Here is a 12,602-nt window from a genome sequence, read left to right as displayed (position 1 = left end):
GGGGTTGTAGGGGTCGGGTGAGGATAAGGTAAAAAAATATAGAAGTAACAACAAAAATAAACATGATTTTAAAACTAATCCATACAAAACAACATAACCGATTACAACCACTCAAATAAGATTAATCAAAAATCTCAAGTTCAATTTAATGAAATTCAATACATATATCAAAAATCAAGAAATAAAAAAAAAATAAAAAAGGTTGCATAGAATAGAAGTGCCAAAAGTGATGTTTTAAAAGCAAGTAGTTTATATTGCTTCCCCCAAACTAGATCTACTTTGTCAATCATGGAGTTCCCCTTTGTGGAAAAAACTTCACTACACCTCAATAAACCTCAAGAATACTCATACTTGTAGCTTTAATAACATTAATAATTCTCCTTATTATTCCTCTTAATGAACACTCTTCTTATGTCAAAGATATATTAAACCATTATCAAGTTCAAGAGAAATACTGTAATATTTTTATAGGAGAGTGAATTCCGAATCCAGATGCTCCATATTACACGAACAACACATGTATTGAGATCCACGAACACCAAAACTGCATGAAATATGGTAGGCCCGATATGGAGTTCTTGAAATGGAGATGGAAGCCAAAAGGATGTGAATTGCCAATTTTTAACCCGTTTGAGTTCTTGGATATGATGATGAACAAATCATTGGCATTTATTGGAGCTTCAGTTGGAAATCAAATGCAATCCTTAATATGTATCTTGTCCCAGGTATCACAGTCAAACCTCGTTACAGTGACAATGTTTGTTTGGAAATTTCATAGATCTTTATAGTATGATGTTTTTACACGTGCATAATGACATTTGATGTTAAGATTTCATTTAGATATTATAAATCAAAGAATAAAAAATATAAGTCAAACTTATAAATAGATCTCTAGACTCGTTAGGTTTTTCTCTTCAGGTATCTCAACTACGTTATTTCTGTTGAATCATATAACCACCCATAATTTGTTCCTTTTCAACACTGTTGGTTGATTTTGATCAGCTTTTTTATTGTAAATTTCGTCAATTGTGTTCGTATTGTAATGATTTTGATTGAAGGAATGAAGAAAATGTTGGAATTAATGCATCAATGTTTAGTCTTCCAAAATTGTCTCTTAGTTTTTCATGAAGTCTTTTTAGAATTTCGTAGTACATGTATCTAATAAATTGTGATACATGTATTTAGTTATTTGTGCAAGACTTTTTGTTTTTTATTTTGAGTAGTATAAATAGTGATGTACTTGATTATTGTAATGATCTCAAGTGGCGTTAAGTAGCCTATAATAAACTTGAGCATTTTCTAAAAATATTATTTTTCCTTTAATATATCTTACAAATTGGTATCAAGAGCAGGTTTTCGTTCTTAATCTGGGGTTAGTTGAAGAAAAAAAATATGGCATCCAAAACAAATGAAGGTGCTGATTCTTCAGTTGTTCTTACTCCACTTTTTGATGGAACTGATTTTGAATACTGGAAGATAAGAATGAGAACACATTTGAAAGTTGAAGGTTTGTGGACTATTGTTGCAAATGGCTTTGAAGAGCCAGAAAACGATGGTGATCTTACAGCAGCAGAGATGAAAAATCTTGAGGCCAAGTATTGTCAAGATGCAAAAGTCTTGAGCAAAATCCAAATGGGAGTCTCAAGAGCATATTTTGCAAACATTGCTACTTGTGAGACTGCAAAGGAAGCTTGAGATTTTCTGGAAAATGAGGTGTATGGTGACGAAAAGGTACGCACTATAAATCATCACTCTTAGAAGAGAGTTTCAAAATTTAAAAATGATAGAATCTGAAATAATTGATGAATATTGCACAAGAGTCATGAATATTGTTAATGAAATGAGAAATCATAGTGATACAATTTCTAACCAACAAGTTGTGGAAAAGATTCTAATTAGTGTCACAGAAAAGTATGCATCGTTGCTATCACTGACGAGACAAAAGATCTTTCTACGCTTTCCATCAAATAGCTAGTTGGATCATTTCGTGCACACGAGAAGCGAAAATTTTTTCGTGAAGATCAACACAAAGAGACGACTTTTCAGTATAACATAAATGAGAATTCTCAAAATTTCTCAAAAAATCATCAGAAGAAAAATCAAAAGCCAAAAAAGAAGCAGGATCATGATGGTTCTTCCAAGAAGGTTGAAGAAAAAGGTGAGAAAAACTCTAGTCTTTTTTGTAAAGTTTGCAAAAATACTAATCACAATGCAGAAAAATGTTGGCACAAAGGCAAGCCCCAATATAACTTTTGAAAAAAGTTTGGCCACATTTAAAAGGATTGTTGGCACAAGAAACGGGAGCAAACAATTTTTTGTGAAAAAACATGAGGAAGAAAGGGAAGAAAATCTTTTCTTTGCTTCTAAATCTGATGCTTCAACAAAAATCAATGAATGGTATGTTGATAGTGGTTGTAGTAATCACATGACTGGAGATGAAAAGGTTTTCCTCTCAATTAATAATAGCATCACTACTAAAGTAAAGATGGGGAATGGAGGCTTAGTTGATGCGAAAGGTAAAGGTACTATTTCGATCAACATGAAAGGATGCGGTAAGCAAATTCATGATAAAAAGAAACTTCCCTTTGCAATTTCATTACAATGCATTAAAAAATAAAATTGTAGATGATTCATGGCTTTGGCACAAAAGATTTTGTCGCTTGAATTTTCATGGTTTAAAGCTTCTCAAGCAAAAGGATATGGTGCAAGGCCTTCCTGAGATACATACTGAGATGGATGCCTGTGAAAGTTGTATAATGGGAAAGCAACACAGGAAGTCTTTTTCAAAAGGGGTATCTTGGAGAGCAAGTGTATTTTTGGAACTAATTCATACCGACATTTGTGGACCAATGAAGACTCCATCTCTTGGAATTCAAAGGTATTTTCTAATCTTTATTGATGATTTCTCAAGAATGACTTGGGTTTATTTCTTGAAAGAAAAGTCAGAAGCATTTGCTACATTCAAGAAATTCAAAGCCCTTGTTGAGAAGCAAAAAGGTTGCAACATCAAAACCATTCGCAGTGATCGAGGAGGTGAATACACAAGTCGAGAATTTGAAGAATATTGTAAAAATGAAGGCATTCAGAAGCAACTTACAGCAGGGTATACTCCTCAACAAAATGGAGTATCTGAAAGAAGAAATAGAACAATTGTTGAAATGGCTAGAACTATGATGAATGAGAAAGGGCTGCCAAAATATTTTTGGGCAGAAGAAGTGCATACAACAGTTCACATCCTTAACAGGTGTCCAACAAAGGCACTAAAGGCCAAGACACCAGTTGAAGCTTGGAGTGGAATTAAACCTTCTGTAAGTCATTTTAAGATTTTTGGGTGTATTTGTTATGCTCATGTACCTGCTGAGAAAAGAACAAAATTGGATGAAAAAAAATCAAAAATGTGTCTTTCTTGGTTATAGTGATGTTACAAAAGGATATAGGCTTCTCGATGTCAAAACTAACAAACTTGTTGTTAGTAAAGATGTCATTTTTGATGAAAAACAACATGGAATTGGGAGGATAAAAAGATAGAGAATACTGCTATCATATCTTCAAATCAAGAAGAGGATGAGAAAGATGAAGATGTCTCTCAAGGGAGAGAAATCCCAGATTCAGATAATGAAGATTCGCCTCCAAGAGGAACAAAAATGTTGAGTGACATTTATCAAAGATGTAATTTTGCCGGTGTTGAGCCAGAAAATTATGAAGAAGCAATAAAGCATGATGTTTGGAAGAAATCCATGGGAAGATGAAATTCGAATGATCGAAAAAAAAATACTTGGGAGCTTGTGAATATTCCTAGAGAAAGAGAAGTTGTAAGTCTAAAATGGATTTACAAATGTAAACTCAATCACGAAGGAGATATTCAAAAGCACAAAGCAAGGTTGGTTGCTAGAGGCTTCACGCAAAAACCAGGTATTGATTTTTATGAAACTTTCTCTCTAGTTGCTCGTCTTGAGACAATTAGAACTGTAATTGTTGTTGCTACACAAAAGAAATGGAAGATGTTTCAACTTGATGTTAAATCAGCATTTCTGAATGGAAAACTTGATGAAGAGATTTATGTTGAGCAACCTCAAGGATTTTTTGTTCAAGGGGGGAAGAAAAGATTTACTGGCTGAAGCAAGCTCCAAGAGCCTGGTACAATGAAATTGATACATACTTTCTGAAAAATAATTTTCAGAGAAGTAAAAGTGAAGTCACTTTGTATGTGAAGAAAGAACATGACAACATTATCATTGTTTGTCTCTATGTGGATGGTTTGCTCTTTACAGGAAATGATGTAAAGATGATGCAAAATTTCAAACAAGATATGATGCAAGCTTATGAAATGAGTGATCTTGGATTGCTAAATTATTTCTTGGGCATCGAAGTTTCTCAAGTGAAAGAAGGAATTTTCTTTCTCAAAAAAAGTATACTAAAAGTATTCTTCAAAAATTCAAAATGATGGATTGCAGGTCTGTGGCCATACCATTCGCAGCAAATGAGAAGTTTAGAAAAGATGATGGAGAAAAGAAAGTTAATAGCTCACTTTTTAGGAGTTTGATTGGAAGTTTGCTATATCTTACTTCAACAAGGTCAGATATTATGTTTGCTGCTAGTTTATTATCCAGATTCATGCAAGAACCAAGCCAAGTGCATTTTGGAGCTGCAAAGCGTGTTCTACGCTACTCGCAAGGAACAATGGATTACGGGATAATGTACAAATTTGGTGGAAATTTGAACTTAATTGGTTATTCTGATAGTGATGGGGCTGGAAGTATAGATGTCATGAAGAGTACTTCTGGTTATGCTTTCTTATTTGGATCAAGCATTTGCTCTTGGTTATCAAAAAAGCAAAGTGTTGTTGCTCAATCCACTGCTGAAGCAGAATATATTTCAACATCCAAGGATACTTCTCAAGCTATTTGGCTTAGGAGAATATTTTAAGACATTGGTGAAAAATAAAAAAAAGGGACTGTTTTGTATTGTGATAACAAATCAGCAATAGCAATTCCCAAGAATCCAGTCAGCATGAAAGATCAAAGCATATTTCCATCAAGTATTATTTTATCCGAGAAGCACAAGAGAAAGGCGAAATTCAGTTGCTTTATTGTCAGACAGGAGAACAACTTGCTGACATCTTCACCAAAGCACTTCCTAGAGAAAAATTTTGCTATCTTCGAGAACGCATTGGAGTTATCAAGCAAATGCATTAAGGGGGAGTGTTGGAATTAATGCATCAATGTAGTCTTTCAAAATTGTCTCATAGTTTTTCAAGAAGTCTTTTTAGAATTTCGTAGTACATGTATCTAGTAAATTGTGATACATGTATTTAGTTATTTGTGCAAGACTTTTTGTCTTCTATTTTGAGTAGTATAAATAGTGATGTAGTTGGTGATTGTAATCATCTCAAGTGGCCTTAAGTAGCCTATAATAAACTTGAGCATTTTCTAAAGATATTATTTTTCCTTTCATATTTCCTACAAAAATGTTGTGTGAGTCTCATTTGTTTTCTAATGTGTTCAAATGACTTGAAGTAAAATATGATTATTCTCGAATATTTTCACTATCAATTGGGCTAAGGAGTTTTGATCAACATATATATCCCCTATTAATACATCAAACAAAATTTGATTTCACATTAGCCAACGGTGTTTGTTTAAAAGAAACAAATTATGAATAATTTTTAATAATTTAATAGGAAAATAGCATAATTAAGATATATGGGGGGAGAAAACCAATAAATATAGAAACCTATTTATATATTTTGCCAAAAATATATAATATGTATGAAAGTAAAAAAGACAATGTACATGAATGATGATGATTATCATACGTATTTTAATATTTTTTGCCTCGACAGTTGTGAAACTGAAATCTACAATGATATAGGGTGTATTAGTAGGAAGAAAATGTTTTTTGTGAATACAAATATTTTTAAAAATAGTGGATTTTTACTTCTTTGTTTGTATTTCATATAACAAGAAAAAATATTGGCATCTAATTGAGAAATAAATATGGGTAAATCACATAAATATGCTATATTATAAAAATATTTACCATCTATGTCAACATAATTTTTTAAACTAAATATAACTTTTTTTAGAATTAAGAAAATCGTATAGCGCCTCTTTTCTCAACCCTTTTTCCTTTTTTTTATTTTCATTGTTTTGCTTCTTCGTCTCTTTCTGTCTTTTACTCTTATGCTTCTTTTTCCTTTCTTTTTTTTTTACTCTTCTACTTCTTCGTCTCTTTCTTACGCGTTTTTTATCTTCTTCCTTTTCTTTTTCTTTTTCTTCTTTGAGCGTTTCATCTAAAAATCTATCCTCAATCAGTTTTTGCTCATATGTCACTATTTTTATTCAAAAACAAACTGAAAAGAGGAATAAAAAGACCAAATTTTTGTACAAAATCATGTTTTTAAGTAGAAATTTCAGATATCTAAAATTACAGAAACAAGAGTTCACCATTGATGGTCATTATCAAGCTTCAAATTTTGAATTTTATGGATTTGTGATTAATTTGGATAGGTAGTTCCTACAAATAATTAGAAATGTCGTTTGAAGATTATATCTCAATTTTAAGAGGGTTTAATTAAGTTTATAATTGATTTTGAAAAAAAAAATAGATTGAAACTCGAAAAAAGTGAAGTTTGTGGAACTATATCGCAATTGTATTAAAGTTGTATTACAAACTTCACTCTTTTTTTTTATAGTGATATCAACCAAAATAATTTAAGAAAACACTTGTAAATATATTTATAACATAGACGCAATACATTTTGCAAACATCACTCATGTTCTTAGAGAATCAAACCAAAATAATTTATAAGATACTTATACTACATAATTTATTCATGAATAATACAAGTTTAATTCAATCTATAAATTATTGTCTTGTCTTTCGTTAGTTATGTTTTTAATTTTTAATTTTTTCTTCTAATTAATATTGTGTAATACACTCTTATCGCAAATTTAATTCATGTTGTAGTTTATTATTTGTTACTATTAGATTACTTATTTAATTCGTTATTGATATAAACTTAATTCACTCTATGGATCATTGTCTGGTGTTTCATTAGTTACATTTTTTTAACCATGCATAATTTTCTCTTCTAATTCAAATTTAATATTTGTTTAATTCACTTTTAATACAAATTAATTCATTTGCAGTTTATTGATTGATTTGTTATGATTGAATTACTTGTTTAATTTATTTATTATTGATGTAAGTTTTATTCGTTTGCAAATCACATAGTGCTCTTTCGTTTGCTTCATTTTGAATTCATGTTCTATTTCGGTTCTAATTCAACTTTAAAATGAGTGTAATAAATTTTTAGTTTAAATTTAATTTATTTGGCCGTTTATTATGTCTCTGCATTTCTTACGATTAGATTACTTGTCTAATTAATTATTGATTTATATTTTATGTAGCTTACGAATTAGAGAGTATATTTAAAATAAATAATTATTTTTTAAAAGAAAGTTACTCAACATAAACTATGGATAACAAGATCACAACATGAAGACTTGCAAAAATGTTAGGCCTTATGATAAAGAATAAAGAATACGGAATAAAATCTTTTTTAGCATTTTGTTTTAGAAGTTGATTAGTTTTCTATACAAATTCAGATCATTTTTTGTCTTCTAATTATGTATTAACGCATGTCTAATATTATGTATGATGTTATGAAATTTTCTATGTTTATATCATTACACAATTTGTGTTAAAATGCTATATATAATTCATTTATATTATATAAAAATTATGTGGTGAGAAAAAAAAGTATTAAATGTGTGCTAAAAATAGTTATAATTCACTTGTATGACATATGTAAGTTTTAAGAAAAATTATAAACTGAAGCTTGCATTATGAATTGGTGTTGTATTAAACATGCATTAAAGTTGTTTAAAATTGTTTTAAATAAGTATTGCTAAAAGTTGACACAAAATGGTAATAAATAAAAAATATACTTAAAAGTGGTAATTATTAAATAAAAGACCTTCATTTGTGTAATTTTCACAATAAATATTATGGGAAGTAGGGGTAGGTTTATGTGATGACGGAAAGGTTTACTTATTTATGCTTTCTCAATATTTTTATATGAGAGGAGTCTTTTCTTCTGGGTAAATAATTATTTTTAGATTTTTTTTCCTAATATTGGAATTAAGTGGACAAGCCTTAATAGGTTAGTCGACTTATGTACCACATAAATTGGAGGTTAGGTTCTTCAGCCCCTCACTAGGTACGTTTAAAGATGAGAATGATACAATCAAACATAAATTATCCATTCGTGAAACTTCTTTTCAGTATTCAATTGTGGATATTTTTTTTAAATTTCTTTTTTTTGAAGTCTCTCAATCAAGCACATCCATTGGCATAGTGACACAAACTACTATCTTTTTATAAAGTTTCCTATTAATGTACCGTGGCATTGGTAGATCGAAAGTTTTTTCATATTAAATTATATCCTAAGTAACGACAATTTTTTCTTGAAGAATCCAAGATTCACAACGTGGGTTCTCAGGTGATATCATTTTTATTGTTGTTATTATTAATTTCTAATTTATCTTAGGAAGGTATATAATTTCTGATTGGTTTGAAGTTGTGAAACATCAGATCAAATTATTGGTGTCCAATTTCATAAATTTGAAAAACAAATTAAACGAATATAATTTGGATCTTTTTCAATCTTGGATTTTTTTGGGCTGATTCGGGTGTTTTAAATATCAAATCAATTTATTTGTGTTAAATTTTTAAATTTATAAATCAAATCATATTAATAAATCTCACATTTTTGCGGGTTTTCTTATTTTTCTTATAAAATATTCATACAAACATATAATAAACTTGTACTCCAAATATTTATTTAGTCCAACCAAATATGTGAGGTGTTTCTTAAGAAAATAATACAAAAATATGAGATGAGTGATGAACACTAAAATATTCAACAAAAAAATAATAATAAAATAATCACATAAAATAAACATTGCAAATTAGTACGTCAAAATGAAAATAATCATAATTTTACAAGTACAATATCTTACTAAAATAATAAGTATTAATTATATCATTAAACATTAAGAAAAATAAAATTATGTTACATATTTGAAATATCCAAACCGACGTAAAACTAAACAACAAATATTCAACATTTTTTCTATCTAGTGTAGATTTTTTTGTATTAGTATTGATTTTGATTTTTATTTGTGATTTATTAGAGTTACTAACTATATCAAAGAAAATATTTTTATGCATATATTGAATTTTTAAAATGATATCTATTATGTCAAGTTGGTTGGTCTCGGGTTGACTTTTTTAGTTAACACAAACCAATTCAAATATAATCGATTTGTTTTTCGATACCCAAACAAGTTCAACTTAACCATTTATTAGTCTTTATTTTTTTATTTGGCTTCAATTATGATTTGGTTCGATTTTGCACACTCATACCCTTGATCATAACATGCTCTTATACTCTTAAAATGCCAAAAATGTTAAAAGACCACAAACATATATTACCTTTGATTATATGTCTCAAACTATCTTTTCACTACTTGAAATAAAGAGCTTTTTTGGGTGCAAATCAATGGAATATTTGTGTTATAATACATGATTTTTGCGCCACTCACTAAAATATATATGGTGAGAAACAAATTATCATTCAAATAATGAAAACTTTCTAATTTTCCATATGAAACATTTAGTATTTTTTTCTTTTCTTAGCAATCCTATCAAATATGTGTAGAGTAATATATAGCAATTAATTTCCTTTGTTTAATTACTTGGATGTTTTTTCCCTTTTACAGGTAGAACATCCAATGGATATCTCTCCCACTCTTCATTTCAATTTCAAAAAGTGGAAATACACAGCATATAATTTTACCCTGGCAACATATTGGTCAGAATTCTTGGTCAAAATGGAGGAAACAGATTCCGATGGTCCAAGTCATGATGGAGTGTTCAATATTTATCTTGATGAAGTGGATAAAAAATGGACAAGTCAAATCAATAATTTCAATTATGTCATCCTTAACTCTGGCCATTGATTTAGTAGATTGAGTGTGTACTATGAGGAAAATCAACCCGTTGGTTGATGACATTGTGGACTTCAAAATATTTCTCAACTCCCAAATTATTATGGTTACAAAAGGGTATTTAGGACAGCTTAAAAAGCCATCAAAAGTTTAGAAAATTTTAAGGGCACAACTATTGTTAGGACAATTGCACCTTCACATTTTGAAGGTGGAGAATGGAATAGAGGTGGGAATTGCTTGAGAAAAATTCCATTTACTAGCAATGAAAAAACTTTGGATGGTTTAGATTTGCAGTTTTACAATTCTCAAGTAGACGAATTTAGGGAAGCAAAGAAAGAAGGTAAGAAAAGGTTTAGATTGATGGATAAAACACATGACATGTTGTTGAGACCAGATGGACATCCAAGTAGATATGAGCATTGGCCAAATGAGAATGTTGTTTTGTATAATGATTGTGTGCATTGTTGTTTGCCAGGTCCTATTGATTCTTGGAATGATTTCTTTCTTCATATGTTGAAGATGGAGGCAAGATATATTTTAATTTAAGATTGATTTGATGTTTGATGTAATTTTTTCTATAGGGTTTAAGTTACCCATACATACTAGAAAAGTAATCTTGATCGTGAAATCTGAAGCTAGGATTGGTAAATTCTAGCTTGAGACCGAAATGAATCAAATTTGAAACTCTTCTAATGTCTACATTTTAAATATTTTATAAACTCAGACTTTTAAAGAGTCTATTTGTGCACTTTCCCGAGGTAGCTATAACAACGTACCTTGTGGAGTCTACATGATTTCAAGAGGACATTTGTGCGCTTTCCCACATTGAATCTCTAAGGTACGACGTACCCAGTAGCGTACACATGAATTCTCATAAGCATTATAATAACTTAAACAATTGAGCAAAAGATATAGTCGTGAACTTTCTTGAAAGAGTGGACAAATGAAAGTATGACAGACAAGGCAAAAGAAATATTAACCCACAAATTAAACCTTGAGCATATGAGGACACTATTTCTGTTAAAATATAGCCCTTAATGAGTCTAATCTCTGGACTCATCAACTGCCCCAACCGCTATGTCAGTGGCATTATTCATAAGCTCAAAAGAAAGCTCCCAATTCGGAGCAATTAGAATTAGAGCTTCTATCAACTTTTTCTTCAGCAACTCGAATGCCTGCAAACACTTTTCATCAAAAACAAACTTCATCTTTCTCTAACAGGTTGCACATTGGTCTTGTATACTTAGAGAAGTCCTTGATGAACTTCCTATAAATTCCAGCATGTCTCAGGAAGATTCTAACTCCCTTTACTATGATGGGAGGTGTCAAATTCTCAATCATTTACACCTTAGCTTTGTCCACTTCTAACCCCATTTTGGAGATCTTGTACCCAAAAAATTTCCCTCTTTGACCAGCATGTGTGTCACGATCGGGGAGCACCCCCTAGAAGTAACATGACGTACTTGACCTCTCGGAGGTCTTATACAAGCCCATAGTTATCATTCATCGAATTGACATAGTAAATTTAGTGGAAAATTTACAACTTTTCATAGCACCTCATATGCTAGAAACTTTAGTTCATATACATATAAAATATAAGCCATAATACATATATAGACTCTAAGTCTCTTTGCTATCTTAGACTCAACAAGATTAGAATACATTAAGGATAGACCCTTAAGACATAATACAAAACTATACCATATTTAATAGACTTTACAATAAGTACACATTAGGACATCCTTGGACTTAAGGATTCCTTTCCTTGAGCTTGGGAATCACCTATAAAGCTCTTCATCATTCAAGACATCCTTTAAGCATCGATAACGTACACTTTGTGTAAAAAGTAGAGAAGAATGAGATTAGCACAAGAATGTACTACGTATGGCAACCATGCAAAAACATGCATTAAAAAGGGACATTTTCTTTGAAATTATACTTCATGCCATTTTGAGTAAATCATCATAAAACTTTTATCAATAGCATATATATATTTTCATACTTCATAGAAACACAATCAAAGGCCAAACATCATAGAAAATCACATATAGAATTTAAGTCCAATTTGAGGTCACTTTACAGAGAGCTTATTCCTCTTTACGGTGAACTCTTCCTTTTAATTCATTAGTCTCCCAAGTAATCCTTTAGGGATACTTGGTGCAATGTATCACCTTAGGACCACAAGGAAAATCATACATATCATCTACACAAGACAAAACATACCATCATAGAAGTATAATACCACATGGACATTGTTAAGTCAAAACCTTCATCATATAGTCAACAAGATCAACATCATGCATATAGAATCATATCATGCACATCTTCATAACAACTAGACATATACTGCAATGTCATGCATAGGGAACACATACATAGTGACATGTATTAGAACACCTTTCTAGAACTTTTTAAGGAGCTACTTGTGCAATGTATAGATGGGATCATTACTTTCACCTATCCTAAGTAACCTCCCTTAAGTCATTATATTTAGGGTCCTAGTCATTTAACTTCCATTTTCCATTTTAGTTTAGGGAAACTATAGCCTTAACCGACGTACACCATGTGATGCTAAACATAAGAATC

At 30.5% G+C, this 12,602-nt stretch overlaps 1 pseudogene; it reads left to right on the top strand.

The window, feature by feature from the left end:
- The window catches only part of LOC107013195, a 79,124-nt pseudogene extending 67,571 nt beyond the window's left edge, over nucleotides 1-11,553 (top strand).
- Nucleotides 11,554-12,602: the final 1,049 nt, after the last annotated feature.

Source organism: Solanum pennellii, chromosome 3 (assembly GCF_001406875.1).
Source record: "Solanum pennellii chromosome 3, SPENNV200".
Taxonomy (NCBI): Eukaryota; Viridiplantae; Streptophyta; class Magnoliopsida; order Solanales; family Solanaceae; genus Solanum; species Solanum pennellii.
This window is presented reverse-complemented; position numbering and strand designations above follow the sequence as displayed.